Raw genomic sequence first — 23,097 nt, forward strand, 5'->3', positions numbered from 1 at the left:
TGTACTGAGTCGCCTCCAGGTGTTTATAACAGGCTACAGTTGGGCACTTTGGAGTTGAGGATGCAGGCAGTACACATTTCACACTGTGCCCGTCTGTGGATTAAAAAGGTGTTCAGGTTACATGATCAATCAAAATATGGCCTCTCTGCAGAGCACAAAAAGCAATGGTCATGCATTCTAGTTGTGATTCTATGCAAATGTGTGTGAAGGAGCTACTTATTGGTCAAAACAACAAGGTGAAAGTAAAATATTTATTGTTACTCATTTAGCTTAAACAGCTAACAACCATTGACAAAACCCAGTCGTGGCCGGCATGACTCACAGGTTCATTTTAATTTTATTTTTTTTAAAACTTTCCTGTGTCCTCACTGCTTAGGGGCCTCACATGTTCCTATTCTGCCCCACATATCCTACGACCGGCCCTAATTTACACTATAAAAATACCACATATATATGACAGGCACCACTGCCTACTGGGATGATTTACACACCTGCAGTTAGGACACCATCAAATAGAAAATGAAGGACTGAAAAAAAGACGACCAATCAGAGCAAAAAGTCTTCCCCATTTATTGTGTTTAGGTAACAGCTGAGTACTCCGCTTTTTCAAAAAACTACAGCCACAACGATAAACCTATATCATTAAGGACAACTTCAATACAACTGTATTTTTAACTCTTTAAAAAACACTACACCCACAAACTAGCCGCACCTCGTATTACTTGTTGACTGTGTCTTTGACCCTATACAGCTCTCTGCCGCCTTTCAGCTAGGTTGGCAAAGAATAAATACCACATACAAAATATTTAATAAAAATACACTTTTCTGGAATCAATTTCTGAACATTTGAAGAACGATATAAGGTTTGGAGAGACCTAGGCCTAACCATGCCATCCTGTGAGGCTAATACAAGATTTTTTTCCACTTAAGAGAACTTCAAAATATCTGTATTTATTTAATTAGGGTTATTAGCTATGTTTTTATTGTTTCACTGATATCTGCACCAGGAAACTCCTTCTTACAAAGTCACTTTAACATGCCAGATGACTAATATTCCATAGATGGCACCCTCTGAGATGCTCGTTTCCTATGATGTCACGTTGTATGCTAATTACAGGTGCCTCCCACTTTCTCTTTCAGCCCGGAGCCGCAAAACATCTTAAAACCGAATGTATGTACTATCGACAGACATGGAGAGAAATCGGTCAAAAGTTACAAACTACATCGCCCTGCATGCACTCTGCGCACAGTCAATGACACCTGTGTAATTATTACCACCTGCTTTCATGACTCAGGAATGCAGAAGGAGGTGCCAGGCTCAGGGTAGAGGAGGGAGTGCTCGATCGAGGGGGAGGGGAATCAGAGGAGACAGGAAAAGAGCAGGATCGTAGCTGCAACTGACCATCCCAAAAGCCCCGTTCGGCCCGGTCTGGAGAACACCCTACCGGTGAGTCATTTGTTCGTATCTCCAGTACCGACGGAGTACTCCGGAAGCAGTGACTTTAGGCGATCTACAAACCTTGGTGGGAGATTGTAATGAATCTTCGGCCGTGTACTCGGGAACAGTAGCCGATTTTACAGTGTTTGATTTTCCGTGAACAACTCTACATACTTTTCGTGTACACGTCCCCCCGCCCCCCCCCCCCCCAACTTTTTTATGTGAGCGACGTTTTCCATTCTCGAATATTCCAATATGCGGTTTCTCCGTTCTCGACCTTTTTGAGTGCGCAACTTTTACTTGCACAGCCAATTAATTCTTGCACCTGAAAAGTAACGTGCAGCGTAGCTGGGCAGGTTATGAATTCATGTGTCTCTTTCATGGCTGACAGGTGACTTGTGTCATATTTCTTACCTCTCTGATTAGATGAAATTGAGAGGCCATTAGCTCTGTTGGGGTGTAAATGAAACTTAGGTGGGCAATTGTCTTTAAAGCTACCAGCTGCTACGGTTAGCCGAGAAGACCATGTCCCCAAGATCGTAGTTTCTCAACTTGTTTTTTCTTTTAAAAACCCAATGCATTCTGAGAGTTTAAGTTTAAGTTAGCTTCCGAAAATTCATGTTAAACTAACACACCTGAAACCAATTATTTGTAAAGGAAAAGTAATTGCTTGAAGTATTGCATTCTTTCTGAAAAAAAGTTGCTTAATTTAAAAGCAAACGCAGACGTGGTCTGGTGTCCCCAGCAGGCCACCATCCCTGCGTTACTGCCAATTTCCAATGAGTCGCAAATTGTGACCTGCCTCGTGAATATTGATGAGGCAGGTCAATTACGACCCCGTTGTCGATTGCTAATGTGTCTGAGACACATTAGTACATTTCATTTTGCGAGCCTCTAATTGCGAGTCGCAAAAAAACGCAATTTGAGACTCACAAAATGAAATTGTGGTACATCTGGCCCCAAGCAGCTCACTAAAAGACAGCAAATAATCCAGCCTCGTCCTCAACCTCCCACACAGAACTTGCATCACACCACGTCTCCGGAATCTCCACTGATCCCGATACACAAACGCACTAAACTCAAACTCCTCCCACACACATTCAAGGTACTACACAGCCCAGGACCCACCTATCTGAACAGTTGCATCTTCTTCTTACCAACCACCTAGACACCTCTGCTCCCCAGGACTTCTACTCCACACAAACCCAGAACCAGATCAGGAGGAGCAACGTTCTCTTACATCGCAGCTAAAGTGTGGAGCGGCCTCCCATTCCACATCAGAGCCTCTGCCTTTTCAATTAACCAATCTACCATAGGCAGGGCTAGGCACCCATATTTGCTCAGTGCCAGGATAGGCGTGCGTTCTACAAATACACATAAGTGTGACCTACACAAAGCAAAAAAAAAGCCAACATCATGCTTCAAAATGCTGCCACGGTTGTTCAATTCTATTAACAAAAATGTTCCTTATGAAACTGTTTCCACATTATTTAGAATGTCTCAAACTTGACCCCGATATATAACCAAACTAGACGTATTGAAGTAAAAAATAGTATATTGTACTTTAACACAATTAATGCTTCAGTTCCATCAATATTCTATCGTATCTATTATACATGCAATTAATATATCACCTATATCTCAACACAAAGCAGTACATACATTTGTCAGTATACTAACACTGGCGTAACTCCAGAATCTCACCGTTACACCAGTATCAATTAATTTCAGGGATCTGGAGAAGCGCAATCCTCTTAACAAAAAATGGTTTCAGCAATCCACTGTTCCATTGACTAATTTTATTAACCCCTTCGCTGCGGCGCGAATTCCGCCGCAGCGCTGGGGGGGTGAGGGGTGAGCGCGGCGCCGCCATGCTCATGACGGAACCACGCCGTCATGAGTCGCGAGCTGTGCTCATGACGGCGTAGTTCCGTTACGACTCCGCCCACTCTCTATTTCGCCCGCACAGGTGGGGAATTAGTGCCGCGTGGGAGGAGCGGCCACCAACAGCCACAGCATGCCGGAACCACGCCGTCATAAGCACACGCCGCCCGTGGCTCATGACGGCGTGGTTCCGTCATGAGCACGCAAGGAGTTAACATTCAAAATAATCCAGTGGAACTTCAATACAAAGTATGACATGATATTAAGATGGATGCATTGTCAACGTTTCGGTCTCAAGTGGCCATATAGGTCCGCGAGACCATCCTCAGGACTCTGCGTTACACCTGTAAGTACTGACATAAAACATATCACATATCAATGAGACACAACACTAAAGGTAATTAAATCAATACACCTAAACTAATCTGTGCAGCATCTTCTTACAATGAAAGCATAAAAAAGTGATCACACATCCACCAAATGAAAACCACGGTGTTGTAGCTTAAACTAGATGAATCACAGCCTACAAATCCCAAGCGAAAAATGAAAAATACAAAGTGGGAAGGCAATCTAAGGTACATCATATCCAGTGTCTGAATATAATCCCATTTACAATAGTACACAATCTCTTAAACAGTACCTTGCTTCCACTGTGATGGCTCCACAAAGGATGCCCAATCTAATACATCAGATGCACTTTGAAAGTCAAAAGTATAATGCCCATTAGGTACAATGCAATACACTCTAACAAAAATGCAAAGTCCCTATAAAGGAACTAAGCGGTCTTACCCAAACATGACTTTAACACAGGCTATCCCGTCTAGAAAACCTAAATAAAGGTAATAAAATTACTGCCAATGTCAGTTTTCTGAGTTTCTACAGCTGTCCGTAGCCTAGCAGTTATTTAGACTCTGTTGTGCAGCGTCTGATACAAATCTCCTCTTATCGCTCAGCTGTACTCGCAAGTCGAGATGCGGTAAAGACGCGCGTCTCCGCACTGTCACGCCTCCTACAGCATCACTTGTGCTGCATCCAAATACACAGTGGCCACTTTAACATGGCTAAAGAAAGCTTACAACAACTGCTTGAAATGGGGCAACCTCTTGCCCCCAACCAGACGCACAGCTGAACGCCGCCTTCTTTCGGAAAATACTGCCTAGTGTCAGGTTTCGGATATTCAAACTGTGCCCATCCAGGCCTCTTGAAAGAATACGAATGATGCAAAGTTCATCACCAGCAGCGTTTTATTAAAATCCCAATGCATTTCGGGCTGCGAAGCGCCCTTCATCAGGGGTCACTATGAATGATAATAAAAATAATTACCAATTAATAATCTAAACACAGGTACACATTTTACATTATCTAAAGACACAAGCCAACACTTTTTTGATCAAACACAGTTTCAAATTAGCATTGCAACTCGATATTTTTCATCAATGCAATATTTTGTCAGCACTCCTGTACCTTTTATATTATTTGCATAATGAGCCAATACCTTCACTAAACCATGTCACTAGGTTTTTACCTCCCTTCGTTTGTAAATATCACTTCATTCCCAAACTACCCTCATTCCTCTTTATCTTTCTTGATGCTTTCCTCACTACACTCCCACCCGCTTCTTCTGAAGAAAGGTTACAGACAGTATTCATTCCATATCGGTGCCCAAATTACAAAGTTACAATAACCGAAAGACTTTCAGGACAGAAAAGAAAGTGATATATATCAACTAAAAATGGTTATGTTGACTCAACAGAGCAGTTGACTTCATCAATTATAAAGTGGTATACCTATCATATCTCCTGACCGAAGTCAAGCCTTAAAATACCGTTTAGATATTTAACAGAATCGTCACCAAACCACATTGAGACATTATCTTTCCAAAATATCGATTTCATCTAGGGGAAGGAAGGAAACATAATGTCCTCTAAACTTGTCAAAGTGTGGCCAAAGTATGCCACTCCACATGTTGGTTCAATCCTTTGTCCACTGTCTTGGACGTCCAAATCCGCCTTTCCTCTTTCATTGTTAGTAGGCGATCCACATCTTGTCTGCATCTAGAGCTTTTAACACCCCCGGCCCCAGGACAAACCATTTAATTAGTGGCATGTGCCATGCCTACATAATGGTCAACTAAAGGGACATTAGCCGCTTTGCATCTTTGAATTATTTACTTTTTTACTTCTTGGGTAGTTTTTCCAATGTAATATAATGCACAAGGACATTCAATACAGTAAATATTTTTTTTTAATAGCAGTTAGAATGTTTTCTCAAAACCCATGACTTCTCATTCAATACACAGGATTTCACTACAACTGTAGTGGCACACGCTGAACAATTACCCACACGGGTAATGCTCCACAACTGGCTTTAAGCCCCAAAGTTGATTCAGTGACATAGGTTCTGGTTCATTATAAACCCTCACCCGGTGATCGCTTAAATTTTCACCTCTCTTGAAGGCAAACATAGATCTTTCCCACTTGGTCTGGGTCATGTCTCATAGATGCCAATTTTTTAAAATGGTCTTTATCATGTTTGACTCCATACCAAAGATAGTTACACAGGTTAAGCTCGTCTGTTGTCGATTTTTAACTTGCCGCAAAGAATCTTTATTGTAGTACCAGACTCGTTTCACTAGGTGATATAGATAGCCTCTCGTCGCCATTTTAGACATTAAGACTTTGACTTTAGCAAAAAAATCATCCCTTTTGGTACAGTTGTGTTTAATCCTCAAAAACTGTCCAAAAGGGAGATTATCTCTCCAGTTTCTTGGTTGATGGTTGTGTATTTTAAGTGTATTCCTGGCCGTAGGATTAGTGTGAGTCTATGCACAGTAAACCATGGTCATTCTACATTTTCAAATCCAAAAAGTTTATTGAATGGTTGTTGCATTCAGTGGTAAATTATAAGTTAGTATCCTGTGTATTAATCAATTTGTTCACATGGTGGCCAAAAAGGTTATTATTAAAGATGCATTTTTCTTCAAATGTGGAGACCTAAAGGTTGGCTATGTCTGGGGCCATTGCCAATTGCCCCCATTGCAGCGCCATTTATTTGGGCTAGAATTCTCCATTGAAGAAGAAATAGTTCAGTTCGAAAGCAATCCTTGCACAATTTGCGATGAAACTAGTTGGTACCTTGTGTGGTCGTAATCTAAACTCTAGTGTTCTTTCAATCCCTAACAATGCCTCTGATTGGGGAATATTAGTATCAAGACTTTCAATGTCCATTGTTACAAGAATGACACAATTGGCATCAAAGTTTAAAACCTCTACTTGTGTGATTACCGCAAAGCTAGCTCTAGTGTACGACCTAGTACGTGGAACTAACAGTTTTATGAAAAAAGCAGTGTACTCGGCCAAAGGTTGTAATATGAATTGACATCCTGCAACTAACTATGGGTCGGATCAGAGAGTGTTTCTCATCCTTGTGGATTTTGGAAAGCGTATAAAAACGCTAGTGGGGTGAAGTACTTTTTATTTAGATAATCAAATGCTTTATCGGCTAAGCCAAAAGCCATTGAGGCCCAGTCTAGTCACATTGGCGATCTCATTTTGAATGGAAGTGGTGGGATCTTTCGAGAGTCTCAAATAGAAGTGTGGATTTTGCAACTGTCTCTGCACCTCTGCGTTATAATCTGTTTTGTCCTGTACAATAAAACTGCCCCCCTTATCTGCAGTTTTGATGATTGATTTTTCTACGGTTTGCCTGGGTGATCAAAGCCTCATTCTGTGTTTTTGTGAAGTTGAATTTTACCTATTTTTTAAAAATTTGTTCTACCTCAGTTAAGATCAGATTTTCAAAATGTAACAGCTCCTTAGGCATCAAATTAGCCGGTGTAAAAAAAAATAAAAAATTGAAGGGCAATGTAGACCTGTAGTGTCTGTGCTTAGGATCGTCTGTGTTGTGGAAATTGGGACTATTTCCAAGTTCTTATTGATGGTATCAGTCTAAAACACGTAATACTGATTCCGGGTTTGCCTGAACCCTGGTGTGTATTGGTTCGTGAACCACCCTTGCCTGCTGTGCTTTACTCAGCCTTGTTAGGGTCTTTAGCTCCGTTGTAAAAAACGTTTGGTTTATGGACCTTGTACAAACCCAGGATAAGTTGCCCCACCTGCAGTACTGTCCCTATCTGAGCCTGAAGAGGCAGTATCGGAAAAAGTAAGTCATTTTTGGTCTCCCCATGTATTGTCAGGGTCTTGTTGGTAAAACTCTTTTCTAAGGTAAGGATACCCGTGTCTCTACTGTACTTTCTAATATCTTGTTGCAGTTTATTCGTTTTCTTTAAGATGTTGGTTCTGTGAAACTCAGCCATGGTGATTAAGCCATTTGATATGAAGTCAGCATCAGCCTCATTGGCCTTATTGTGGAATGCCTGGTTAGCAATATTCAGTAACTAGCTGTCAGCTGCAAGAGACTGTCCCAACAACCGAGAACCCTAAACCTGCACATGATAGAGAAGCTGTACACAATGTTTATCAGGCTGCCACAAACTAGCCAAGAAAATGACTATAATGCAACATTAAATGGGCAGTTCAGCACCCAGTCGAATCCTGACTAATATCCATTCTGTGCCAAGCTAATCAAGGCCCCAATGAACCCGTGGATGCCTTCTACGCCCTGTCTCTGAGGAATAAGCAGCACCTCTGAGTTGGACTAGGTGGTTGAAGAAATAGGGGTAGAAAAAATTAAAGGCTGCACCTCACTGCAACAATGCAGATGAATCCTGCATCAATCCAAAATGAAACTAGCAGCCTTGCTTATCCTTGGCAGATCTCAACTGGCAGAGGGTGAAAGCTTTCCTGTCTTGCCCGCTCAATACTATACTGTCGTAACTGTGTCTGAAGAAGGTGTGGCTGTTTGCAGGTTAACCCTCCAGAAACCCAGCTGTGTGTGATTGTGGGACCCCCCCTCCCCACCCCTCCATACAGAGACTGACTAGCAAAAGGCAATATCTGTTTAGCTTGCGGCAAATCATTTCACTAAGGTGTGCTGTTTATTCATCAGCAAGGTGTAGCCGAGAAGTTGTCAGTCTCCTTCCAAGAAGGAAGTCCGGTGCATAGACAGAATCCAGTCCAAAGAGGCACCAGGCGTACGAAGAATCCACCTTCAGTGAAGAGCAAGTTAACAGTGTATCTTCCCAGGGAGGCGGACAAGTTCAAAAGAAATGCTGCCAGTGCAGCAAACTGGATATCCAAGGTTAAAAGCAATGCTTCCAACCATGATACAAAGTAAACATTTAAGGATTTCGAATAAATGCCTAATTGACAAAGGGGCACCAGTGAACATGATATCATGGAGAACTTTTGGCCTTGCCCACTGCTCCAAATCACACATACCAAAGCATACACATACAGCAGCACATGTCCACTGAACATTGCAGGCATGCTCTGTGTAAGAGTGCATTGTCGTACAGTGTTGTGGAGTGGTTTAAAGGGTGTTATATAGAGTAGATTGCCGTAGAGTGCAGTGGCATAGACTAAAGTAGAGTGGTGTGGAGTGGCACAGAGTGGAGAACCTCACCTTACGCAAATGGCGGTTGACATAGCTGTAAAAATCAATTGGGCACAATAGTTTTCAAAAATTTAGTTTAAATCAGGGTATCAACTGAAGTTACATAAAAACTAAAAGTATGTAATTCCCTCAATTCGTCCATGTCTGCCTTCAAAGATATAAGGGCCTCAATTTTGGCATCTTGAGTACAGCAGTGGTGTGTCAGCAATGCATCCGAGGTACTATCAGGACATGAAGGTGTGCTAAACGGGAGTGATGATATTCTAATGTATGCAGCCACTAGCGAAGAAAATTATGTTTGCACATAGGTTTTACGGCATAGGCAAAGTGGGCTCGGGAGCACACAGTTAACCCTTCCTAACTCTCTAGAGTTATAAAATAATTAATTTGTGTACTTCTTTTCTTGCTCCGTCATTCCAGCCCCTGCCTAAGAGAGAGTTAACAAAATATATATCTATGTAATTCTGGTTAGTGTCAGCAAATATTCTAACCTTTTAAAAATTATAGGCAGAGTTCAGCTGCACAGGTCTTTGCCTTTATTTAGTATGTGCGACTTACTGTGCAATATCATTGTGGAGTTGCTGTCTGACGATGCAATTTTTCTGCCACCTAAGCCAGAATACCTGTCGCTCGCAACACAGGCAGTGCAGTAGACAAATGCAAAAACAACAAGTGAAGGACAGAATGCAGAACAATGTCATACATTCACCCCAGTACAGAGATCTGGGCCTAAATCCATCTTTTTTTTGCTCACCATGCCATTCCAGTTTGAACCCAGCCATATGCAAATCAGTCTTGACCCTGTGACTCATGGGAACAGTCGAGCCCGAACAGCCAAGCTAGGTCCTCCCTGGACTGGAAACAAGCATCCTAGGACCGGTTTCGGGGTTTCACCCCTCTTCAGCCAGGATAGCTTGATTCCAGTGACATGGAGAGCACGGGACCCACGTCTGGGCATACCCGTCCCACTCGGGGTGACAAATGCAAAAACAACAAGTGATGGACAGAATGCAGAACAGTGTCATACATTCACCCCAGTACAGACATCTGGGCCTAAATCCATCATTTTTTTGTGCTCCCCATGCCATTCTAGTTTGAACCCAGCCATATGCAAATCAAGTTTTGACCCTGTGCCTCATGGGAACAGTCCAGCCCGAACTGCCAAGCCAGGTCCTACCTGGACTGGAAACAAGCATCCTAGGACCGGTTTCGGTCTGGACTGTTGACCACGAGGCACAGGGTCAAGACTGATTTGCATATGGCTGGGTCCAAACTGGGGTGGCGTAGTGGGCAAAAGAACAATGGATTTAACCCAGATCTTTTGACTGGGGGAGAATGTTTGCATTGTCAGCATTCCGTCCATCATTTGTTTGCTGTATCAACTAAGACTCCATCTATGAGTGCTGAAGTCCTGTCCTTTCAAATACTTCACAACTTACCAAAGCTCAGGTAGAACTTTGACTGGCTTGTGCGGACCAGACACCGCACCTAGGCTGCAATGGTAAAATATGACATAATTTTCCCACATGGTATCGAAGTTCACGTACCTAAAGAGAAAACATATGCCCATCGATAATAAATGTTTACATATGTGTAGATGTCTTTTCTGTTGTACTGTGGTCTGAAACGTTTATAAAAGAAGATTTTTTCACTAACCAACTGTCTGGGGCTGGACTGACCTGCATTTTCAGCCGCGGACACTTTCGCTGCTGGGGCCCTGACGCTGTGTGTTCTCCCCCGTCGCCGTTGCTCGCAACACCGCACGGCCGCCGTGGGGGGAGACTACAGCTCCCAGCCTGCACAGCGGCGACCAGCACCGCCCACTTACTGCCTGAGCGCGCCCGGAGGCGCTTAAACATCAGCTGTTTCCTCCGCGTCGCGGGCGGCGCAGGGCGAAGCCCGGGCAAAGGGCGGGCAGTCTGCGGGCAGGAGGAGGCAGGGCTGGGCCAGCCCCCTGAGAGCTTATAATGGGTAAGCGAAAACATACTGTAACTACAGACCAGGGAGGTAAGAAGGCTAAGGTGCCTAGACACTCTGAGTCCATCATCTCTTACCTCTCATCAGCGGTGGGTGCGCTTACCAAGGAAATTGCAAATGCTGAATTGGAGCTGGGCTTACCCTCTACCTCATTGTCATTGCCTGCACATACGATCAATGCTGCTCCACTTGCCCCACTAGAGCCGGAGGGGCTTATTTTAAAGGCCAACTCAACCGTAACACCCAATGCACCCACTGCGCCCCTTCCACCTGATGACATCAAGGTCCTGGCTTTGCCTGAGACCACACAGCCACGGTCTCAAGACCCTAAAAAAATCTCGAAAAGGAGGAGGAAAGTTGAGGGCAATCTAGCAACAGCCCAAGTGCGAGAGGCTACTCTCGGAGACCAGTTAGAGACATTGTTCACTGCCCGTATCGAGCCCTTATTGTTGGGTATCGCGAAGGACATCGTTGAGACACTGAACACTTGCCTTGCTGGGTTATTGACAAAATGTTCTTTAATTGATAAACTGGTCAAAGACTTCTCCTCAATCTCCCCCCAATTGACAGGGGGAAGTGTGTTACGGGACCTAAGGCCTAGTAATGCTAGGGAAACATCTGATCCTAGTTTGCCCAGTTGCGGGAGGGTCCCAGTTATGGAGGGGGCGGGAAACCCAACAAATAACAGCACTAACCTAAGCCCAGTGCCAGGGGGGACCAAGCTAAGACCTCAAAGGAGGAGCAGTAATCCAAGAAAGATAGTAGCAGATATGGGGCTAAAGGGCTGCAAATTAAACACCGATCTGCCCCCGGAGGCAGCCCCTCTAGTTGCAATCTTCATTGGTGTACCCCCTCTGGCAGAAGGAACGGGTGAATCGGCCTCTGCTTTAATTACAATGGCAAGGTCATGGTGCGTGGAGGCAAGCAGTGGTGGGACCGAAATCGCCAATAAGGTGATATTTGCTAGCAGGGTAGGGTGGATTGGGAAACGAACAAAGAAAGTGCAGGGCGATTGTGTTATCGTTAATTTTGATCGTCCAGACCTGGCTAATAGATTATTCTGGGATGGGTCCGATATCTCGGGGACCGACCGTTTGAGACCTATTCCCCTGGGGTATTTCTACCCGCCCCCACCGCCAGCCCCCGGTTCTTGGGACAACCGCCTAGGGCGAGTTAGAGGGAGTATGTACTCTATAGCGGGCAGTGTAGGCCCAGTGACATTGACACAATATATTCCTGTGAGGGATTCTGGTACCCGGGCAGTTTTGGCCGCACACCCTGTGCATAAAGTTAAGGAAGGCGAGGGTTTGGCTTTGATCAATTCGATTTTCTCCCCTTTCTGACATCGAGGAAATCGATTGACAGCCAGCCCCAGCACAAGTCATTAGCCCTAGAACCCCCACTCCCGGTGAGCCTGAAGTATGTAAACTGATCAGCTGGAATATTGCAGGGGCAAGAGCCAAGAGGGGAGATTTAGCCTAGATCGAGTTTATTAGTGCCCATGACATCATAGCGTGCCAGGAAACCTGGGATACTTTTTCTAATTTTTGGCTAGACTGCTTTATTACCTTTGCTATCCCAGCTGTTCCTAGTATGTCTGGTAGGGCCAAGGGCGGTCTTATGTCCCTCTTTTCTCTGAATCTGAAAGGTACATTTAGGCAGGCTCAAAGTGGTTCATCAAACCTTTTAATTGTAGAATGGGCAGTTTCACCCAACTGCAACGTTCTCATAATTAATTTTTACAATTCCTGGGATAGAGATACGGAAACAGACCACTTAGATTGCTTGGACAATTTCCTCTCTATGTTCAGTCAAAACAATCACACAAACTTTGAGCTGGTTCTATTAGGCGATTTTCATGTTCATCCATGTAGTGACCTGTGCGTGGTAGGAGATCAGGCGGATATGATGGCTATACAGACATCTCATTTCGAGCATTCTAAGGGGGGAGAAGCCCTTGAGGAGCTGCTCGCTAATTAGAACTTGTATGAAGCCGACATTTCGGAGAGCGGGGCAAGAACCGCCACTTATAAAGGATCAATCCCCGGTTCCATACTTGACTATATCTTCCTGACCCCAGGCTTTTTTATCCAGAGTTGTGTCCTATAACGCAATAGTTTCAATTCACAAGCAAAACAAGATTGTGGTCTTGTGGGATGAACGGCTGGACGTCAAGTCTCGCCTCAGTATTCCGGGATCAGCCTTATGCCCTACAGATCAAGGGAGAAGGCTCAAATGGGCGAATGTGGTGCCCGGGAATTTTATGCAGGAATTACTCCCTAAAATAGAGGGGCTAATGGGGATCTGCCAGGAGAAGGGTGCCCCAGCACACAAAGTCATGGGGGCGTTTGAAGGTATTTGTGCGCAAACTTCCGAAGCCCTAATGGTTAAATGCACCCGGGGGGTGGAAAAAACAACATAGGTGGTTTGATGTAAAGTGGTCCAAAGCCCATAAGGCGTTAATGACGGCCCTGAAAAGCAATCCGAGAGATAGGACTGAGATCGCTGAAGCAAGAAAGGTGTATAAGGCCATCATCATGGGGAGAAAGCAAGTTATAAAACAAGCGGCGTGGGAGAAACTAATGTCAAGCGACGTTTTGCGTGACAGTTCTCAGTTTTGGGCCACCGTGAACCAATCCTTTTTCTCAGATGTGGATAATAAGGTAATGGATTGTGTTATCCCGGATGAAAAATGGCTTAACCACTTTAGAATAGTTTATGGTGCTAGTGACTTGGGTACTCTTAATAATCGGTGGGAGCCCCTAGAGTGTGCACCGTTAGTTTTTACTCCAGCTGAGGTGGAGAGGGCAATTTTGGAGACATCCAAAAAGAAAGCCCCTGGGCCAGTTGGGGTCCCGGGTGACTTTTACATGTACTCCCCAAAACTCTGGGCAGGGGTCTTATGCCGTGTTTTCACAGTTGCTAACAGTAATATCTTTCCTAGTAGCTGGGCCACATCAGTCATCGTGCCAATTTTTAAGAAGGGCCAGCGCGATGACCCGGGGTGCTACAGGCCCATTTCCCTCCTAGACTCTGCTATTAAGAACCTAGGCAGTCTTACTCTACCAACTTGGAGAAAATATCGAGAGGAGGGGAGGACTGTCAAATGTACAGTATGGCTTTAGGGAAAAGAGAGGCACTGTGGACCAGTGCTTAAATCTCCATATGCTAATATCTAAATACACAGTTGCCAAGGGACATTGTACCAATTCTGGGGGCATCCCCCCCCCCCTCACTGAGTTCAAAACGGCAGGGAGAGCAGATATATACAAAGAAAACAAAAGCGGCGCCAGCAGGAAACCCTTCTTAAGCCCATTATATGTTTTGATCTTGCATGATAACCCCAGCGAACCTCCCATCAGAACTTGGCACCAAGTGTCTGTGTGTAATTCTATTATAAGACCCAGAATGTGTTGTGGTATTCCAAGATGGGAGAGGAGCTTTCTCCACAGTGTTTGGCAATCCACTTTGGCAAACGCCGTGGAGAAATCAATAAATGCAGTATAAACTGGCATACTTCTTGCAAAAACATACTTCTCTTCAATGGTCTGTACGACCGCAATATTGTCCAGGGTGCCATGGTTCTTTATAGAAACCAGCTTGTTCTGGTGGTAAGATATTCTCGTCATGGGCCCATTGCTGCAGATGGCATAGTATACTTTTTGCGAATAATTTGCCCGAAGCATCCAACAGTGCAATCTGTCTGAAGCTAGTTGGTGAAGTTTTTGGGCCCTTTTTAAACAAAGGGACTGTAATACCCCCCTTTCAAGAGGGGGGAACATTACTCGTTCAAAAACAGTGGCACTAAAAGGGCTCCCCATGCAATTGACTCCTTTTTAATTAGCACAATTGGGATTCCATCTTGCCCCTGTGCGCCGGAGGTTCTGGCGTTCTTTATAAAACCCACTACGTCCTCCCCCAACGGGGGACCATATTCAAGGAAAGAAGACTCCTCTACGCCAAGCGTTACAGAAACTACTGGGCTGTTGTTTTTATATAATAATGAAATATAATCCTCCCACTCCTTTTCTGGGATCGGTATAGGCAGAGCACGCTGCCTTGAATCACAGTATTCCGCAATCAAATGCCAGTACTTTCTTGAATCTTTGTACCTTGTGGCTTCCCTCAACCCAATCCACTTAGCGTCAAACTCCCATCTCTTTTTGCTAAGTTTACGATTGCTTCTTACTTGCTTAAGGTGATTCATTTCCTGCTGTTGACCCATAGAGAATTGTATATGTTGTTTTCGAATTAATCGGTTAATGACTTGATTTAGTGCTTTCATCAAGGACTTACCCTGTTTAGGCAAACGGGGACCAGCGGATTTAGAGCTTAAATTACGTATCTCTTCCATTTGGCCCTCAAAAAACGGTATGATATTAGCGTAAACATCACCCTACTGTTCTATATAAGCCTTCCTCACTATCGAACCTACTTCGGAAATATTTTTTAACGTCCAAAAAGAGTGTCCATTCGCTTTATTGAAAAACCACCATGCCCTGGCTCGAATTTCCCAGATCCATTACAGGTAGCTCAAAGGCCATTGTCAAACCTACTACATTATGCTCACTCCATACCGATGGGAGAACGAATAGATTTTCACAAGCCCCAAACATTTGATACGAAACAACCACATAGTCTGACGTGCTCTGTGTATAATAGGAGTGAAAAGTAAATTGTGCTATTTTATCAACCGGTACCCTCCCATTTAAATTGACCAGATGTGTACTTTTAATGCTATCAAGCAAGGAATACTCCAGTTTGTCTGTTTTTATTTGTATCGGTAGTAAAGATTCTGGAATGTGCCAAATTTCCTCTTTATCCGTGTTGGTATAAATCTCCAGAGCAGAGTTAGAGAGTTTAGCATTTAAATCTCCCACTAATTCCACGAATTGGCATTCTTCCGTGGTAGCTATCTCCTGAATATATAAGAAAAGTGCACTCGACAAATGATCAAAGTTTCTCCCGGGCGGGATATATGTTTGCCACAAGGGGGGAAAAAGCTAAACCTGCCAGAATCTACCAAACATGCAAACTTCAGGCATATAACAAAGATTTGAAGGATGGCAAAAGACCTTCCGGTTCCAGTTGATCAGGTTCATAAGCCAAATGGAGGCCCCCCCCCCCTCCCCCACTAGCATGTCCCCTTTCAGAGCGCTTAGCATTACAAGAGAAAACAAAATAGCCATCACACTCGCACTCTTTACAAGACCAAGTTTCTTGTAAACATATAATTAAAGGGTTCATGGATTTCAAGAAATTCAATTTCCTCTTATGACCCAAACTGGCCATATTCCAAGACCAAAGTAGCCCCCCTCCAGGCTACCTCAAGAGAACACTCCTTTCTGCATCCAGACAGGTGTTATTCAAATCTCTTGCAACCCAGCTCCACTGGGCCGATTCATCTTCTATGTCTGGGAAGCAGCTGCTGCATCTGACACCAGATTTATTAAACCAAACCTTTTATCCAAGGAGACCACGATATTTTTTTGAATTGCCCAATGAATACTCCAAATCGTGGCCCTTCGTATCTAGCGCCACGGAGTTACAACAGCCCTGGAGGCTTTCGGGCAGTGAATGGTGGAACACATAGTGTGATATTTCTCAATTTCTAAAACAGGTGTTCTATCCAGCCCTTGTTGCAGAAAATGCTCACAGGTCTGCATAACCAGATTGGCAACAATCAAAGAGCAAAAGGTAACTCTAGACTAGTAACAGAGTGTCATGTAGGTTAATCTTCACATTTAAAATATCCCTACTTGCTATCTATCCCTACTTGCCTCTATTTCTGAAAAACAGTTAAGGATGACCCTCCTATTTACCGGGAAGGATTCATTATCAAATAGCCAAGTAAAATTCACAATGGGAGATGGAACATTCTGCACCACATTGACTTTCTTTATAGAATCCCTTGAAGATATCCATAAAGTAACCCTATCGCTATGACTAACTACTTGTGCCCCGTCATTGGACTGAATATACGAATGCGACGCAAAGGTGGAGGTTGGGACCTCTAAATTTCTATCAGACAAAGATGTGGTCCCTGTAAGGGTTCTATTTAACCCCATCTGTGTAATACTCGGTGTTTGAGGCCCCACCTTTAGGTTCTCATCTGCCCTGTCCCCAGGAACACCAGACCATATCTGGTGCGTAGGAACCCCCCCCTCCCATTTTCATTTCTCTTCCCAAAGGATCGACCAGCTCGTTAGTCCGGAGAGGATGAGATACTTGAGGGGACTGCAAGGTCAGGTTTGATGGAGATACTACTGTTCTGGAAACCCCCAGTCTCCCAGCCGGTATCATATGCGCTGTGAGTGGGTCCCTTAGAGCCTCCTCATCAGACGGGGGGTTTAGGACATCCCTCATCCATTATAATTTGAGTGTCACTCTGCCTTTGGCGGATCCGTGACAAATGCAAAAACATCTCATCTTTTTATATTTCTTTTTCATATTTTGTGTTTTTAATTTGAGGCTTCCCCTCTTCCCAGCTTTCAACCCTCCTTTCTCTGACCAATTAGGGAGTTGGGCCTGAGAGGTAGATGGATTAGAGACCTCCCCCTCCCCTGCCCGCCCGACGTGACCCCTAGTTTTCTCAGCTTCTTTAGTGCCCCCTTTCTTACCATTATTGAACAAAGGGAAGGGATTTTAGTAAAGACTTTCCCAAAAGGGAACCCAATTTCAACTCCAAAATAGTGTACTTAGACAAAACTCTTCCTTTTCAAGATTACACATAGGTTCAATGGGATGCAATAAATAGAGGTATTCCTGCTTGAACGGAGACGTCTCTCAACTCTCTCAAGGGGACGGATGAAAGTGGCCTGTCATTTACCAGATCTTCCATATGGGGATGTAACACAGGCATAGGTTTGATGGTATCGGGCTTTGTTACCTTTTGCACTTCAAACAACATTACAGAAATCATTTCCATTATATGATCAGAACTTAATACTGATTTCTCTAATAAAGACAAAATAGAATGGAAAAATGTTTTCAATGCAAACAAGATATTCCGAAGGCACACCATCCCTCTCATTTCCCAACTTCAGTTTTGTACAAAGGAGGAATACATCACGGGCAGACTCCAAAGAAGTACCAATCAAATGACTTGTGCTACAGTATAAGAGAGGCAAATATTAACACCAAGGAGAAGAACTTACAAGAGGTTTTGAACCCAGATTTGCAAATAAGTCAGCGTCCGATGAAACAGGTGTAATAACAGTCATAGAGTAACTTTAATCTGTTCAAGAAAATATGTTGCTGGCTCTGTGGGTTAACACGAGTCGGGACCCAGATTTCCACATAAAAAAGCGTCGGATGGCTGCCCACTTACACCATCCTCAGCGCCTACATTTACCTGGGCCCGGACCCCTTCGCAGGACTGGGTTTGACCACCCGCAAGACCAGAAGGGCCTCCCTGTAATTCCACAGCCGACAGGGGAGAAAGCGTTGTTGAGTGAGAGTTGGAGATCAGACCGTCTTGAACCAATGAAACTGCCTCCGGTGCAGTCCGGGGCATCTTTTTGAAAGAAACCAGTGATGGCTGGGTGGGATTTATAGCAGAGTTTCTGTAGATGTTTAGTACTGCTGTACGATCTCCTTGGTTTGAGAGATCGACATGGTGACGAGGAGAGCACACGCCCGGAGCGTAATTTTTTTGATATTACAACAAATACTTGGCACACGTCAATTATTAAAGTACGGTACAATAAGTAGAAATTGCAGAACAAATATAGGACAAATCAATAATCCACAATATACAGCAGATTTTCTTGATATTCTTCACTCATTTAATCCATGTGATTTACTTTTTTTTGTAACTACTTCACGTAGCTGGTCCGAAATGTCAAAGTTCAAAGCCAACATGTGTTTCGTCGCTTTTTGTATTTATGTACATGCGACTTTTTCAAAGCTGGATACGTAAATTGTAATAAAGTTGGAATGTGGTGTAAATTACAAACCACAAAGTAGCAAGGCGTGCGGTGAAACAAATTACAGTTTGAAAATTGCCACAGGGTACGTGTACGGATCCGAAGTTCAGTGTTCAGCACGATATACAAGCAGTTCCTTCTAATCGAATATCTACCACAATTCCACACGACCCGTATGATGTCTGAGGTCCAAGATAACCTTATTGAAAGCTATCCTAGTGGTAACTATGGAGAGCAGCCTTCAGGCTTAATCTTGAAGGAATGTAAAGCAGATTGTTTTACCAGAATATCACCTCCTAAATGATTAAATGAAAGGAGAACCACACAGTGTTTATATAAAAATATGTATTTATTAATATAACACACTCTACTAGTCTCTACACGAGACTAGGGCACAAAGCACACAATACTAAATCAATAGAACATTTGTAAATAGAGACATACACAGCGGGCTCCAGGGGGAGACCGAACCATATACTTAAAGTGGTATAACAACTTCAATAGATACAGGGCCTAGAGCACGTAGAATCGCTGGGACCCCAAGAAACCACCCAGAGGGGTGACACAGGGAGCCCATGGAGGACGGGTGCAGTGAGGAAACAAATGCGTGCTCAGTACAACTCTATGGTAAAGTCACGGTTTAAAATTTACAAGTTAAGGACACTTCTAATAGGACTTCCCATCAGTGAGTACCAAAGTACCTGTGTTACCTATCCCAGTGGAGCCGGGTGCATAGGGGTCAAGTGGTGTCGGAAACCTTCGTCGTTTTCAATGGAGAGCTGCAAAGAAGTCCTGCTGCCAGGAGAGCGAAGAATGTCTGGTGAAATCCAAGCCTGGATTCGAGGTGAGAAGAACCTGAAAGCAGAGGGGACCGAGTCTGGGTCACTTAAGGTGACCAGGGGCTCGGTAGTCGAATGCCCACCGATGTCGAGTGCTTCAGTAGTGAAGAAGGGTTGCTTGACTCTGCACCCACGGGGACCAGGAGATGTCTAGGACGACCAGAGTCCGGAGGTGAGCTGTCCCTCGAAGGATGTCAAGAGCTGAGGGGTCGATGTCCGGCTGGAGCACCAACAAGCCTTGGCAAGTGCAACCCACGCTGTCAGAGGAAACCGGTTATGGTGTGGACCAGCAAGGTCCAGGGGAACTCTCCAAGCAATGGAGAGTCAGGGCACGTCTGGAGCAACCAGGTAAGCCCAAGAATTAGCATGGTGACCCTTGCCAGGAAAATACCAGCCCACGGGACACTCGTGGAGTGGAGGCTGGAAATCTTCAGTGCAAATGCTGCTCGGGGGCGGGACTACACTGAGTCCAAAGCACAGGCTCAGGAATTGTCACATATGCAACTGCAAAAGTACGCAGTGCACAGGGGTTCGGGTTGCACGGTCCCCACGAGAGATACTGGTCTCAGAATAGCTGAGAGGGCAGATCGACCTCGGGGACCTTTGGGAACCCACCTCCTGGGTTGCTGAAATCTTCGTAGTCCTCAGGAGCTCGGGAGAAGCAAACCGGTCCGATGCGTTTAGGTGCCTGCTTGGGCAGGGGAGTAACTCCTTTACTCCAAGGGAGGTTCTTCAGTCGTCCAGCGTCATGCAGGCAGTCAAAGTACTTGGTTTCTTCTTCGCAGAATCTTGTCCAGGTAAAATCTGAAGTCCTGTAGCCAGGTTACCCACTTTATATCCATGGGAAGGGGTTAGAAATATTCTGTGGACCCTCCTAGGGGAGGGTCAGGACAGAAGGGTGGCTACACCCATGTCCTTTGTCCAGTTTTGCACCAGAGCAGGAGCAAATGGCTCCTAGAACTGGTTTGAGTTGGACTATGCACAGGGACATCAAATGTGCCTCCAGTGCAGACTTTCTGGCACTCTGAGTGCACCCACCCAGCCCCAATGCACTAAATCCTGTCTGGGGTGGTTACACCTCCCTGTGACAGATTGCCTATTGTCATGCCTTCCCCTACGCGTGCTTGGCTCAGCAGCAGGAGAGCAGAATCGTGTCTGTGGCTGACAGCATCCATTTTGTCCTGCCCAGGTCGAGAAAGCTGGTACCGGGTATACCAGTGACCCACATATGTCCCTTTAGAAGGGTGGAATCATACCTCCCACGCCAGTTACCTGCATGGAGGTATGATTTCAAGGTGTTTGACACCAAAAACCTGTTTCTAAGCAGCAGTTTTAAAGTTGGCGTTTACCGCGAGGTTATAATGCACTTAAACATATGTCTGGCTGCATCACAGACCACCCTGGAGAATGGTCTCCGAAGACTGCAGAGGGGCTTTGCTCATGCAGGGGCACTCTCTCACGTAAAACCCAGCACCCTGCCTTCAGGATTGTTAAGGCCTGCCATAGGGGTGACTGATCGGTATTTAATTGTAGTGCTTTAAATAGATATAGTGAACCTATATCTTAAGTGGTGCATGCACCAGCTTACGCAGTCTGCTGTAGCAGGCTGGTCGTGTCAATTTGGATGGCCTCTCAGGGGTGGCACAATGCATGCTTCAGCCCAAGGGAGGCCTCTTGGATACCTATGCCCTGGGTACATGGTGTACCATATGCTAGGGACTGATAAGGGTACCCCAGAATCCAATCGGGAGTGTACCTAAAGTACATGCATATCAATTTACAGGAGAAAGCAGATCGACTTGGGTCCTGGATAGCAGGATCCCAGTCAGACTAGGCCAAAAACAGTGTGACATCAGCAAAAAGTGGGGGGTAACCATAAGAAGCGGATACTATTTTCCTACACAACCCCCCCCAAACGTAAGGATATATTTTTTTTTTTTTTTATTTATTTCTTTATTTCGGCCAATTTGGCCATAAAAGACACATGTATATAAAAAAAAAACTGAGAATCATAATAGCATACATGCAGCAACACTTTAAAATAATAAGTTTAAAAATGTAATACAGGAATAAATTTTCATCTCCTCAATTTAAAACACATTTCATTTTAGGAACAGATTTTTATAAGCATATACGGAGGTCCTACTCAGAGTATCTGACCAAGTTTCCTGCGAATAATATACACAGAGTAAAGGAACCTGCTTATGCTAAATACAATAAACTGGGTTGTATTGCTTTTTATAATCCTGTATGCTGTAGAACAGGATCTGGTTCCTAGGAGAGTACACATGGGTTTTAGCCATTTCTTTCGAGCCTTCAGGTAGGCACTACAACCAAACAACATGTGAACCTCATTCTCCGTACAGGAGTTTAAGCACATAGGACAACACCCGCTTTTGTCATTCAGGCCTCCCAGTCTTTTCTGTGACCAGCGTTCTGTATTATAGTTCAGCATAAGGTTCCCATATCTAAACTTCAAGTAAAGGGACTTTGCAATAGGTGGCTCAATTTCATCCAAAAAGGATTCGAAACGGGGTTCGTCCTTAAAGGATAAAAAACCTTGAATTAGAGACCCAACTCTACTTTCATGTACGAGCCTGTCACTCATGTAGGACCAAAAGGCTCGTTTTACTATAGATTTAGAAAAGGCCGGTAAATTGTCAGGATTCTCCCACATTGAGTACAATCCCAGAAGCATGAACCATTTTTTAATATGCACAAGCCACTGAATAGAGTTAAAAGAATCAAGAATCAACAATTCTTGAAGGCCATTTCTGTATTCGAGCAGTTCTGGGGTAGACCATAACCTAACCCAAAACATTAATGGTCTTATAATGGCAAAGTAATCTGTTCTTTTAAAATTCAAATCGAGCTGGAGGGGTATTAAAGGTGTACTATTCGGGACCCTAACAATAGCTCTCATGAATTTATTATCCAAGCCCTGAAAGCTGTCTCTAGCCCAAGGTCCCCATATCTCTGCTCCATACAACACAGCAGATTGAATTTTAAATTTAAAAAGCTCTAAGACAGGGGTTACACTCTTGCTTGTGCTAGCGTTCAGTCTACGTATAATAGGTTTAACGTTGTGGGCATATGATACCTTACTTTTCTCAACTTGGGCCTTCCAACTTAGTTTTGAATCAAGTGCAACGCCCAAATAGGAAAAGTTTTCCACAGTTCCTAATTTCTGGCCATTCAAAGTCAAAAACCCTCTGTCCGGTTTGCTGGGGTTTAATGCCATACATTTCGTTTTATCAGCGTTTATTTCCAGACCCTTGGTCATGCAATAACAGCTAAAGGAGTTTAAGAGTGCCTGGAGTCCTTTCTTGGTCTGGGATATAAGAATGGTGTCGTCCGCAAAGAGCAACGCAGGCACCCTCTCTCCATTAAGCTGCGGGGAATCATTAGTACAACCATTCAAATAGTTGGGAGCATCATTAACAAACAAGGAAAACAAGGTTGGGGCCAAGACACACCCTTGGCGAACCCCACGTTCAATGGGGATGTTACGTGTCAG

At 44.3% G+C, this 23,097-nt stretch overlaps 1 protein-coding gene across 3 annotated transcripts in view; it reads left to right on the forward strand.

Annotated features, from left to right (window-relative positions):
* Positions 1–1,312: 1,312 nt before the first annotated feature.
* The window catches only part of PPP1R13L (protein phosphatase 1 regulatory subunit 13 like), a 953,402-nt gene continuing 931,617 nt past the window's right edge, over positions 1,313–23,097 (forward strand). For all 3 annotated transcript variants that reach the window (XM_085625573.1, XM_085625577.1, XM_085625575.1), the window contains exon 1: positions 1,313–1,447. The gene's annotated coding sequence lies outside the window, so the exon portion shown is untranslated. The remainder of the gene's footprint in view (positions 1,448–23,097) is intronic.

This window comes from Triturus cristatus, chromosome 9 (genome assembly GCF_964204655.1).
Source record: "Triturus cristatus chromosome 9, aTriCri1.1, whole genome shotgun sequence".
Lineage (NCBI taxonomy): Eukaryota > Metazoa > Chordata > Amphibia > Caudata > Salamandridae > Triturus > Triturus cristatus.